Genomic DNA, 13,697 nt, shown 5'->3' on the forward strand with positions numbered 1-13,697 from the left:
GATACTCTCCGAACATTGAAGCAAACAAACCCACTCTTCCTCGGTGGGTTCTCCCAACCCCGAATCAACATGTCCTTCCCTATGGCATGCCTCTTCCTGGTTCATTCCGCGGCTGCTTGAAAACATTTGTCTTCCTTCATTTCTATTCTTCAATTTTCCTTTCAATGAGTTTTACTAAGTGTACATAGCCACACAGCCACCAGATCCAGAACCTTTGCATCATCCCCAAGAGTTTGCGTGTGCTCCTTCACAGTCAGTTCCTAGCAGACCTCCTCCCTGGCCCCTGGCAGCCACTAATCTGCTTTCTCTTACTATAGTTTTGCCTTTTCTAGACTTTGATATAAAAGCGTTACACAGTATGTATTTTTCGTGTTTGGCTTCTTTCACTTAACATACTCTTTTGAAATTTACCTGTTGTTGTTTGTATCAGTAATTTGTTCTTTTTTTGTTACTGAAGAATATTGCATTGTATGCGTATGCCAGTTTGTTTATCTGTTTATCTAAAGGACATTTGGGTTGTTTCCAATCTGGCTACTACTAGTAATGAAGCTGCTGGAATGTTCTTACACAAATCTTTGTTTGGAAACATGTTTTCACTTCTCTTCATGTTCTCATTAAGAGCAGGATTGCTAGGTCACGTGGTAAGTATATGTTTGACTTTATAAAGAACTGCTAAACTCTTTTCTAAATTGGCTGTACCTTTTGTATTTCCACCAGCAGTGGATGAGAATCACATCTGCTCGGCATCCCGGCCAGTACTGACCAGTCTTACCCATTCTATGGGTGTGCAGTAAAATATTGTGGTTTTAATTCACATTTCCTTAATGAATAATGATGCTGAACATCTTTTTGTGTACTTATTTGTCATTTTGTATGTCTTCGTTGGTGAAGTGTTCATGTCTTTTATCCATTAAAAAAATCAGATTGTTTTCTTATCAGGTTTATAAGAGGTGTGCACGTGTGTGTATGGCATGGTACTAGGCCGAATAATGGCCCTCCAGAGCTGTCCATGTTCCAATCCCCAGAATCTAGGAATATTTTATTGTGGATCTTGAAGTGGGGAGACTATCCTGGTGGGCCCAATGTAATCACAAGAGTCTTTGTAAGAGGGAGGTAGGAGGATCATCCTCAGAGATGGAGATGTGACAATGGAAGCAGAAATTGGTGTGCTGTGGGGCCACAAGTCACAGAATACAAGCAGTTTCCAAACTGGAAAAGAAAGGTAAGGAAAGAAAATTTCCCTGAAACCTCCAGAAGGAACGCAGCCCAGTTGATTTTAGCCCAGTGAGACTGATTTCAGACTTTTGGCCTCCGTAACTGTAGGATAATAAATTTCTATTATTTTGAGCCACAAAATTTGTGGTAATTTGTTATAGCAGCAGTGTATAGTCACTCAGTGTTTATGGAATGATTTGAAGCTAGTTTCTTTGCTTCTAAGTCCAGTGTTGTTTTGTTTCTACCATCTTGTTCTGAGTGGAGAGAGCAGGGTCTTTCAGGAGGTGGGCACAGTACAAGAAAGCCACCCCAGGCTGGATATGGCATGTGTGGCACATAGATGAGTCTTAGATGGTGTAGAGTATGTTGAAGGAATGGGAGATTAGATTATTAGATTTTGGATGCAGAGGAATTTGGGCTTGAGATGGTAAGAAACCACTGAGAAGATGGAATGTTCAGGCTGTTTGTCAGAAGTATGCGGGTGGTGGAGGGTGGCTGGACTGGGATGAAACAAACCACCCGTGGGGAAAAAGATTCTCTCCAGCCCCTTTCACTCGGTTCTGATTGGAAGCCAAACATGGAATGCCGTTTGTTATCATTTTAGAACAGCATTGCTCTGCTCTGTGTCCCAGGCTGATTCTGTTAATGAGGGGTGAGGAGTCTGGGAGCTCAAGGCCACCTCATCCCTTTGGGACCCTCTGGTTCATTGGACTGCCCAGCATGCCTTGCCCCTCCTCTTCTCAAAACTCTCCCTGGTCTCATTGATGACATTCAGAGATGGCATTGTCAGCCTGGCCACTACTTCAGGCTACTAGCACTTCACTGTACCACTCAGCAAGGGCATGGGGTTTGTTGAAGGAGGCTCTTGCAAAGGATGCCAAAGTGTACTGTTGTCTTCAAGCTGGAAAGCTATGCAGTTGTCTTTTCTGCTGCTCCTGGTGGCGCAGCTGTCAATAGGGAGAATGTAGGAGGGCAAGCTGACTGTCCGCTTCACCCCGTGTCTCCCCACCTCTGATGCTCTGAGACTGGGACTGTCTCTGGGACTCAGGATGTCTCCAGGCCCCTGGACAATGAATTTTCCATTCGCTTTCCTACTTCACCTGAGCCTAGGACAGTTCAAACCCAAACTCCTTCAGGAAGCCTTCCTTGATAGCTCCACCAAACTGAAAATACTTTTTTCTACACTATACATTTTCAGTGCCCAGTGGCTGTCAGTTCACTATTTCATTATACGAGTACATTATACGGTTCTCTATTCTGGAGAAGCTGGTACAGATGGATACCTTGTCTTCCAGTCAGATTACAAACTTCTTGAGGATGGAAGCAATCTTTCTTTGTGCCATGTCTCACCAAATATATTGTCAACCACTGGAGGGTAGGCGTTGTTTTCCATGAAGACAGTGTTAATGGTGCCATTCCGCAAGTTGTTCAGGAAACTCTTTGGGGAAAGGATAAGTGGACTGAAACTAAAGAAGAGACAAGAAGGACTTGTTTGGAAACCCGGGAGAGATCATTTGTTAATTGGAAAAAAATTTCCTAAATTTAGAACAAACCTATCAAGCAGATCTAATTTTCTACACTACACAAAGATAGGCCTCTTCTCCCTAGTCTCTTCTGCTGTTTTCGTGGGCTCCCCTCTGATCTTTCAAGACATCAGATGTTTATCAAGTACCCTGTGTGATAAACATTAAGGACTCAAAGCTGAATAAGAGGTGATGTTTCTCTGTCTCAGCTGCTTTGAGTCTTTAACTCGGTGCGCGTCACTTACAAACCTGTCTCCACTCCCAAGCCCCTTCCCCAAACCCATGTCCCATGTTAGGTGTGAGACAATTTTCCACATGTCAAAATACTGGCAATTCAACCTGCAGCCCCAAGTGGAGATGAGGTAATGCTTCTTGTCGACAGGAGGAGGCGCATGAAGTCGTGGGAAGGGGTGGGAGTAGAGGAAGCCTGAGCGGTATTTGGATTTTGGCAGAAACCTGAAAAACCCAGAACATCAGAGAAACTCCTATCAGTAGGAAGCTGAGTTAAAATCAGGAGAAGCTAGTGGTCAATTTAGAGTCTTTTTATCCACAAGAACAAAAATGTTTTACAACAATGGAGGAAATGATTAGTGATCACCTACTAAAATAAATGAAAGCAGCAGTAATAGTAACACCAACAATGGCTGTAGATAGAATGAGAAATAAGATATACTCCTAAGGGTTTACAGTTTCTAGGAGGAGGAAAGACTAACTCTAAGGATGTGCCGTCCTTTTGAAGCGCTAACTGGCTTGTGGACCCTAGCTTGCATGGACATGTGTGGGAGCTGACAAAGGTGTCCCAGCAACACCTCAATCCAATTTGTCTCTTTAGGCAGCTTATCAGTTCTCCCATTCTCCATCAGCTCCTTTTTCTGCTTCCCCTTCCATCTCTCTCTCTCTCTCTCTCTCCCCCTCTCCTCTCTCGCTCTCTCCCCCCCCACCCCAGAGGGCGGGGAGGAGAGGGGAGGGGAGGTGTCTGTGGGTAGGACAATGCCTCCTGTAGCCAGGAGAGGGCAGCAAATCACTTCCTCTACCCCATGGCTAACCGTCTGCACTGTCCAGGATTCGGGCCATTTTTTCGGTGGTTACTGAGGGCCCACTATGCACCAGACTCTGTGCTGGGCACTGGGGATGCAACGCTGACTGAGATATGGGTCCTGGCTCTGGAAGAGCCCATGACCTAAGAGAGTGAGACAGCCATGGAAACACAAAATGTCAAATGGTGGGGTGAGGTCCTAAGGCAGAGGGCTCTTCAGGGGACTGCAGGGGTGGGGGGGGGGCATCAGAAAGCCTCAGGAGGACATGCTTGAACTGGGTCTTGAAAAATGATGGTTTTTTTCTTGCAGTGTACACGGCCAGGAGAACCAGGGTGAGCATGACACTCCATGACAAAAGGTGCTAGAGAGGGGGCAGAAGAGACTCGGGGAGGTAGTGGATCGTGGAGGGCTGTTCTTGGCTTCCATGCTGAGGAGAACCATGAAGGAAATGGGACGCCATCATGGGGGTTTAATTAGAAGAATGACACAATCGGATTTACACTTTTAAAAAGTTTGCTCTTCTAGCCTGTGAAGGGTGGATACAGTTAGGATGTAGGAAGGGCAGCCCCGAAGGCTGATGGCCACTTGCTTGAAGCAGGTAGAATGAGCGATGATGGTGGTCTGAAAACTAGGATGGCAGGGGTGGGGATGGAGAGCAGGAGCTGGACATGAGGTTGAAATGACAGGTTTTGGTCTCTGATTAGATGGAGTGAGGTGAGGGCAGAAGTCCCCCAGGTTTCTGGCTTCAGTAGCTGGGGTGAGGGCTGGTGGCAGCTAATGAGACTGAGAACGGAAGGGAAAAGGAGCAATCTGGGGATGGAAATTACAAGTCATTGACAAATACGGGGCATCGTGTCCAGTGCTCCATTTCATTCCCACAATACCCCCCAATCTAGATCCTTACTATTCTCGCTCGTTCCGTGACAGTGGCTTCCTGTTGGGTCTCACAGTGTTTAGTGTTTAGTCTCTCTAGTTTATGAATGCTTTCATTGAATACATATTTACTGGTAGCCTGTTGTGTGCAGGCTCTGTGACAAGTTCCTTCCCCTGCAGAGCTTATGGCCTAGTGCAGGGGGGGTGGGGATGAAGAAAGAGACAGATAATTGAGCTAACAGTTGCAACATAGTGTGGAAAATGCTCTCACAAGTGAAGAACAGGAAGCCAGGAGAACCTTCCAGGAGGGGGGCGTAATCTGGACTTGGAGCTCTGAGGAAGGTTTCCTGGAGCAATGGCATCAAGGCTCAACTGAATGAGCAGAGGCTCCCTGGTGAGGAGTGGGCGGCAGTGGGGCTGGGGCTGTGGAGAAAGGGTTTCAATAACACTGGACATGGTGGGGGTGCAGTGCCTCACCCTGAGGTGTGCAGGACAGGAGAAAACCGGCAACGTTCAAATCAGAGCACACAGGGGAACCAAGTCCTCAGGTTTCCATCAAGCAAAGGAGGTGGAAAGGGCATTCAGTGAAGCATTGAGGATAGAGGCAAGTTTGTGATGTGGGAGGCTTTTCAAAGAGCCTCCTGGAGAGGTTTTAGAGGGGCGGAGGCGGAGGCGTAGGTCGGGGAGGAAGCACAGAGCAAGCATGGCAAGTCATTCATTCATTTTATTTCATAAGTGCGTACTGAGTGCCTACTCTAGGCCCGAAAAACAGTCAATGAGACAGACGAGTTCCCCAATCTCATGGAACTTACACTTTAGTGGGAGGAGACATATGAGTACAATAAGCAAATAAGATAATTTCAGATACTAGTAAGTGCTGGAAGAATGGAAAATAGGAGAATGTAATAGCAAGTGCTCAGGGAGGATCTTCTCTTTGTCGTTGGCGGACCAGGGAAAACCTCCAAGGTTCTTACACTGACGGTGAGCCGAGTGGAGGTGAGCATCACTCCTAGGTAGAGGAGGCGGAGAGCAAAGGTGTAGGGTGTGGGAAGAGTAGATGCCTGGAGGGGTCTCCTCTTGAGTTGTAAGCAAAGATAGCAGTCGTGTGGGCGTGATGGGTTTAGCGTCTGTAGGGTGTGGCAGGCACTTAATCCCACCAGTGTTCCAGTGGGAGGATGGACCTGGCCTGGAGGGATTGTACTTTTTAAGGAACCTTCTTAGTCTGTGACACAGGAGGCTTTGGTTTCTGGAGGGATTTGGAGCTGGTCTGTGTCTGGATTTGTCTCTTGGGCTCTGGGAAGAGGCTCCAAACTCTAGACCAGGAGTAGGTAGCCTATGGCGCAAGGGTCAGGTCCTATATTATTAGAACATAGCTGAGCTCCCTCATTTTTTAAAAAAGATTTTTATTAAAAATATAGCTAACATATAATATTATATGAGTTTCAGGGGTACAGCATAGTTCAACATTTTTATACCTAAAGAAGTGATCACCATGACAAATCCAGCTACCATCTGACACCTTACTATGCTATCACAATATTACTGACTATATTCCCCACACTGCACGTTACATCCCCATGACTTATTTGGTTTATACCTGGAAATATGGATCACTTACTGCCCATCACCTTCCCACCCTTTTAATTTTTCAATTACAGTTGACAGTCAATATTATTTTATATTAATTTCAGGTGTACAGCACAGTGGTTAGACATTTATGTAATCTAAGAAGTGATCCCCTGACTAGTCTAGTGCCCACCTGGCACTATACATAGTTATTACCATATCATTGATTATATTCCCTATGCTGTACTTTACATCCCTATAACTATTTTGTTACTACCAATATGTACTTCTTAATCCCTTCACCTTTTTCACCCTGTCCTCCACCCCCTGCCATCCATCACCCCAACAAATCTGGTACACACCTGACACCATACATAGTTATTACAATATTATTGACTATATTCGTCATGCTGTGTCCTACATCCCCATGACTACTTTGTAACTACCAATTTGTACTTCTTAATCCTTTCCCATTTTTTCACGCACACACTGAACCCCCTCTCCCATCTGGCAACCATCAAAATGTCCTCTGAATCTGAATTTGTTTCTGATTTGTTTGTTTGTTTATTTTATTCTTTAGATTCCACATATAAACAAAATCACATTGCATCTGTCTTTCTCTGTCTGACATACTCCACTCAGCACAATACCCTCCAGGTCCATCCATGCCTCCATAGATGGCAAGAACCCATTCCCTTCCCTGGCCAAGCTATATTCTGTTGTATATATGTACCACCTCCTCTTTATCCATTCATCCATCAATGGGCACCCAGGCTGCCTCCACGTCTTGGGCATTGTAAACAATGAACATATGGATGTACACATCCCCTCAAAGTCCTGTTTTGGTTTTCTTCAGATAAGTACCCAGAATTGGGATTACTGGGTACTTCTTTGTCTCTTGTTATAGTCTTTGTTTTAAAGTCTATTTTGTCTGGTGTAAGTATGGCTACCTCAGCTTTTTTTGTTTGTTTCCATTTTTGTGAAATATCTTTTGCCATCTTTTCACTTTTGTTCTGTATGTGTGTCTTTCAACCTGAAGTGATTCTCTTGTAGGCAGCATGTGTAAGGGTTCTGTTTTCTTACCATTCAGCCCTCCTGTGTCTTTTGATTAGAGCATTTAATCCATTTGCATTGAAAGTAATTGTTTATAGATATGTAGCTATTGGCATTTTATTATTCATAATTTTAATTTTCCCCCACCCCTATCTTCAAGAAGCCCCTCTGACATTCCTTGTAATACTGGTTTGGTGGTGATGAACTCCTTTAGCTTTTTCTTGTCTGGGAAGCTCTTTATCTGTCCTTCGATTTTACTTGATAGCCTTGGTGGATAGATTACCCTTCGTTGTAGGTCCTTGCTTTTCATCACTTTGAATATTTTGTGCCTTGCAAAGTTTCTGTTGAGAAATCAGCTGACAATCTTATGGGAGCTCCCCTATAAGTTACTAGTTGCCTTTCTCTTGCTGCTTTTAGGATTCTCTCTTTGTCTTTAACCTTTGCCATTTTAATTATGATGTGTCTTGGTGTGGGCCTCTTTGGGTTCATCTTGTTTGGGACTCTCTGTGCCTCCTGGGCTTGTATGTCTATTTCCTTCACCAGGTTAGGGAAGTTTTCTGTCATTATTTCTTCAGGTAGGTTCTCAGTCTCTTGCTTTCTCTCTTCTTCTGGTACCCCTATGATGTGAACGTTGTTACGCTTGATGTTGTCCCAGAGGTCTCTTAAACTATCATCATTTAAAAAAATTTTTTTTTTCTTTTTGCTGTTCTGATTGGGTGTTTTCTGCTACCTTGTCTTCCAAATCACTGATTCAATCCTCTGCTTCATCTAGTCTGCTGGTGATTCCTTCTGGCGCATTCTTTCAGTTATTGTATTCACTTCTGACTGTTTTTTTTTGTTTGTTTTATGGTTTCTATGTCCTTTTTAATGCTTGCTATCTCTTTGTTGAAGTTCTCACTAAGTTTCTTGAGCATCCTTATAATCACTGTTTTAAACTCTGTCTCTGGTAGGTTGCTTGCCTCCATTTCATTTAGTCCTTTTTCTGGAATTTTCTCCTGTTCTTTTATTTGGGATGAATTTCTTTGTTTCCTCATTTTGACTACCTCCCTGTTTTTGTTTCTGTGTATGTGGTAGATCTCCTATGTCTTCCAGCCTTGGCCAGGTGACCTTATGTAGTAAGTGCCCTGTGGGGCCCTGGCATAGTCTCCCTGGTCACCTACTCTGGGTGCTCTAGGAATGTGGGTTGTGTGTGCCCTCATGTTATAGTTGAGCCTTGATTGCTATTGGCATGTCAGTGAGTGGGATTGACCCTCAGGCTGGCTGACTGTGGGTTTTGGCCACGTCCACAGCTTATGGGCTGCTGTGGGGGAGGCTTACCCCACTGATTGGGATTCACCCCCAGCAGGCTCTGTTACCTATTGAGACCGCCCTTTGTGTGTGTCAGTTGTGGGGCTAATTGGGTGGTGCACTGCTGTGGTCTGAAAGCAATCTCCAAGTATGTTTGTTCTGGGGCCTCTTGGGGTGGGTGGCTCTGGTGCAGGCTCAGGTCACCCTCTGCCGTTGACCAGCCAGGGACTACCTGGTAGGAGCTCAACAGTGATCCACGGTTTTTTGATCTGTGGTTTTTTGCTGCCTGTGCTAAACCTGGATGCACGTGGGAGAGGCTACACTACAAACTGAGATGGCTACCACCAGTACTGGGCCTGGGGTAGCTCTGCAAAAAGCGAGGACATCCCAAGTCCTGCTGCCACCTGCCATGTCCCTTAAGGTTCAGCCGCTGATAAAGTCTCATGGGGTTTGCAAGTTAGGTGAGGCAAGGTCTCAGGGAGTCATTAGAGTGGGAAGAGTTGTGATCACCAGGTTAATGTAGATTCTGATTTGGTGCCAGTGATGAGCCTGGAGCTACTCAGCAAACATCTTGGAGCACGCCAAAGCCAGTCGCCGTTCATCTGGGTCCCGGGGACTCCAGTAGTTTTCCAAGAAAGAGTACAATGTAGGCAGGGCTGGCTGCTTGCGGAGAAAGTGCCTCCAGTGTTGGGGGTGTTGGGTGGGGTGGAGTCCCAGCAAGTCAGCAGGGGGGAGCCCCGGAGCTCACCAGACCAATCAGATTTAGATTTGGCCGTAAGCATAGGGAGAGGACCTAACACATTAAAGATGGTGGCCACCTGCTAGCTGCATGGGACGAGGATGCTTCACAGGGAAATTAGACTGTCCTCCAACCTTGGCCTTGAAGCCACACACTTCAGTCTGCTCCCTGTATGCTTCTGACGCCCCTCGACTCACCATCCCTCCACTGGAGACCAAGGTGAGTGTCTGCGAGTGAGACATTCTGTGTGTGGGCACTTTAAGAAGATGTCTGGGTTTCTCACAGTCTTCTGTCCCACCCAGATAGTTGGAATTCCCACTGTTTTTTACAGCCAGATGTTCTGGGGGCTCCTTTTCCTGGCACCAGTAATCCGGGCTGGGGAACGTGGTGTGAGGCTGAGATCCTTCACTCCTCCAGGGGGAACCTCTGCGGCCGAGGTATACCTCCCAATTTTCATCTGCCACACACAGGTTTGGGACCAGCCCTTTTCACATCTCTGCCTCTCCTACCAGTCTCAATGTAGCTTCTTCTTTATATGTTTAGTTATAAAACTTCTGTTCAGCTAGACTTCAGATGATTCTCTAGGTTGATTGTTCTATAATTTAGTTGTAATTTTAATGTGTTCACAGAAGGCAGCAGGCACAATGTTTATCTACTTTACCATCTTGGGTCTCTCTGAGCTCCTTCATTTATATATTGCCAGTGGTTGCTATAGCGAGTTGAATAGTTGCAACAGACTATTATGGCCTGCAAAACTTGAACCATTTAGTATCTCACTCTTTATGGAGAAAGCTTGCTAAACCTTGCTCTAGGCTGTAGTTTTCTCAGAGGTATTTCAGGCCTGGACTGTATGTGCTGAGAAAGTAAGGCTTTATTTACTCTGAAGCTGGATCTCCAGAAGCTGAAGTCCATCTCAGGTGCTATAAATCTGTTAGTCCTTAAGCTTGTTCACATGTACATAGTAGTGTGCTATGAGCTTAAAGATGTAGTGAAGGCTTGAATTGATCTTCTATGAGTGTCTCTGGGCTCTATCACTTGTTGCAAGAGGCGTCTTCTGCTGCTAAGGAACAGTAAGCCATCTCTGTTGCTGCCTAGTGAAATTCAGATGCCTTAACCTAACCGTCAGTGTTCTTCACATGTGGTGCTAGTGTACCATTCCAGCCTGAGTTTGCAACTCTATCCAAATACTTATTAATTGCTTCAGCCAAACCCGACTACACTCCCGAAACATACTTTCTCCACCTTGGTGACTGAATCCTTTGGAATCACTGATCACATTCAGCTTCTTATTCTTGGTTATTTGGATTCTTGTCTCATGTGCTCTATCAGTTTTTAAACCATGTAAGGATAAATACCACATCTGTATTCATTTTTATATGCCAAGTAGGGCTGGCTTTTAGGAAGAGAGTTAATGATTACTGAGTTATATATCAGTAACAGATGCTGAGCACTATTTCTTGAATTCATTTTGCACTCAAAAATATTGATCTATGATGCATTCAATCAATCAGAGGTCCACTGTATTAATGTTTGTATCCACAGCACCTAATATCTGGCACATTTTAAATGAATGAAAAATAATAAATAAATGAATGACCTCAAGTATTTCTAAAAGGTGAGATAAGCCATCATACTTACCAGAAATGGTAGGGAAGCATTTGGGATTGTTGACTACTGTCGCATGATAAATTCGGGACTTTGAAGGTTAGCATTTCCTAATTCTAAACTTGAAGTTTCAGTAAATTCCAACCAGGTGGACAAAATCATGTGGGCTGTGGCTCTTGGTCTAAATAATGTTCTTTTAGACATGATTAATTGAAAGGGAATATAAAAATTAAAAACAATGCTTGAGGGCTAGCCGTCTGTCAGCCATAGTGATAAGCATTCTTTATCCATTGTCTTATTTAATACTACATACTCATGAAGTAGATTTTTAGCAAAACTTTCATGGAAAAGTTTAAACATATGCAGAAGTCAAGAGAATAATATAATAAGCCTTCCTGTACCCATCACCAAATTCACTATTTATTAACTGATAGCTAATTTTGTTTCATATCTACTCCCCCCACTTTCCCCCTTCCCTTATTATTTTGAAGCAAATCTCACACATTATGTAATTTCATCCATAAATACTTCAGTATATATCTGTAAAAGATAAGGTCTCTTTAAAAAACATAACCGTAATACCATGATTACACCAACCACCCCACACAATTATCTTTAATATCAAATATTGTACTATTCCAAATTTCTAGTTAGCTCATATATTTTTTGCAATGTGTTTGTTTGAACAAGGATCCAAATAAAGTCCTACTTTATGATTGTTTAATTTGTCTCTTAGCCTTTTTTTGAACTTCGGTTTCTCCATTTATCTTTTTTTCCCCTCCCTTACAATTTATTTATTGAAGAAACCTGGTTGTTTTTCCATATTTTGGATTTTGCTAATTAAGTCCTCATGAAGTTGTCTAACTGTTCCTCTGTTCTCTGTATTTACTGTAAATTAGTATTTTGATCTAAAGCCTTGATCAGATTCAGGTTATAGATGAGGGGGAGACAACAAATATTTTGCTAGGTTCTTTCAGGAAGAGATACATAATGAGTGGTTGTCTTTATTTTGAGTGATGTTAGCTATTGATGAGTTATGGATTGAGAAATGGTAGTATTAGAGCATTCCTTCTTCATTTATTATTCGGCATACTTCTGTAAAGAGATACTGCCCCTTATAAACTATATAAATTAGTTTTGTTACCAATTTATATAAAAAATTTGTGGTCCAATTTATTTAGAAAAGGCTGGATAATTGCTTGATTTGCGTTTTTATTTACCATTTTAACTAAATAATTAGTTGTTTTTATTTACCATTTTAACTAAATAATTAGTTGTTTCATGCCCTTCAATGGTAAACACTTTATTTTTTATCAAGAATCATTATGAACTCAAGGATTTAAACATATTCGACGTATTTTATTCCATTGTAATTATTGTCCTTATTAATGTGCAAAATGTCCCATTTTTGGCCAGGAGGAGTCCCTTCAAATTGGTTCTTGAGACTTACTGAAATCATCCTAATAATCATTGATAGATCCCTTGTTGTCTAGAGTGGCATTATATTCCAGGATCATCTTATACATTTTTGGCCCCAGACCTGGAATCAACTATTTCTCCAAGAAGTCCTTGTTTATTTTAGTGGAAAATGGGATTTGGAGACCACGGTCTTGGTGCTGGGGTAGATATTATCTTTATATTTAAAAAAATTTAACAGCTTTATCGAGGTATAATTTATATACCATAAAATTCATCCATTTTAAATGTACAATTCAATGATTTTTCGTATATTTACAGAGTTGTGCAGCAAGCACCAAAATCTAATTTTAGAACATTTTTATCACCCTAAAAAGAGCTGCATGCCCATTAGACTCACTCATCATTCTCACCCCCAGCCCTAGGTTACTACTAAACTATGGATTTGCCTTTTCTGTCTATGGATTTGCTTATTCTGGACATTTCCTATAAATGGAATCATGCTATATGTGTTCTTCTGGCTTCTTTCATGGAGCATAATGTTTTTGAGGTTCATCAATTTTATAGCATGTGCTAATACTTCCTCTTTGTTATTGAATATTATTCCATGATATACACATACTACACTTTATTTATCCTTTCATCAGTTGATGGGCATTTGATTGTTTCCATCTTTTGGCTTGTGTCGTTAGTACTTATATGAACATTTACGTGCAAATCTTTGTGTGGACATATGTTTTAATTTCCCTTGGGGAGATATCTTGAAGTGAAATTGCTAGGTTTATGATAATTCTCTGTTTAACATTTTGAGAAACTGTCATTCTGTTTTCCCAAGAAGTGGCTGCAGCATTTTATATTCCACCAGCAATGTATGAGGACTTCTATTTCTTCACATCCGTGCCAACACTTCTTGTCTTATTTATTATAGTCATTCGAGTGGGTGTGAGGTGATATCTCCTGGTGGTTTTGATTTGCATTTTCCTAGTGATTAATGATGTTGAGTACTTTTTCATGTGCTTATTAGTCCTTAATAGATCTTCTTTGGAGAATGTCTATATTCAGATCCTTTCCCATTTTTGAACTGGGTTGTCTTTATTATTGAGTTGTAAGAGTTCTTTTGAATATAAGTCGCTTATCAGGTATATGACTTGTAAATATTTTCTCTCATTCTGTGGGTGGTCTTTTCATTTTCTTTTTTTTTTATTGGGGAAGGGGAACAGTTCTTTATTGGGGAACAGTGTGAACTTCCAGGACTTTTTTCCAAGTCAAGTTGTCCTTTCACTCATGGTTGTGGAGGGTGCCGTTCAGCTTCAAGTTGTTGTCTTTTCAGTCTTAGTTGCGGAGGGTGCAGCTCAGTTCCAGGTCAGGTTGCCGTTGCTAGTT

Source organism: Rhinolophus ferrumequinum, chromosome 10, assembly GCF_004115265.2.
Source record: "Rhinolophus ferrumequinum isolate MPI-CBG mRhiFer1 chromosome 10, mRhiFer1_v1.p, whole genome shotgun sequence".
Lineage (NCBI taxonomy): Eukaryota > Metazoa > Chordata > Mammalia > Chiroptera > Rhinolophidae > Rhinolophus > Rhinolophus ferrumequinum.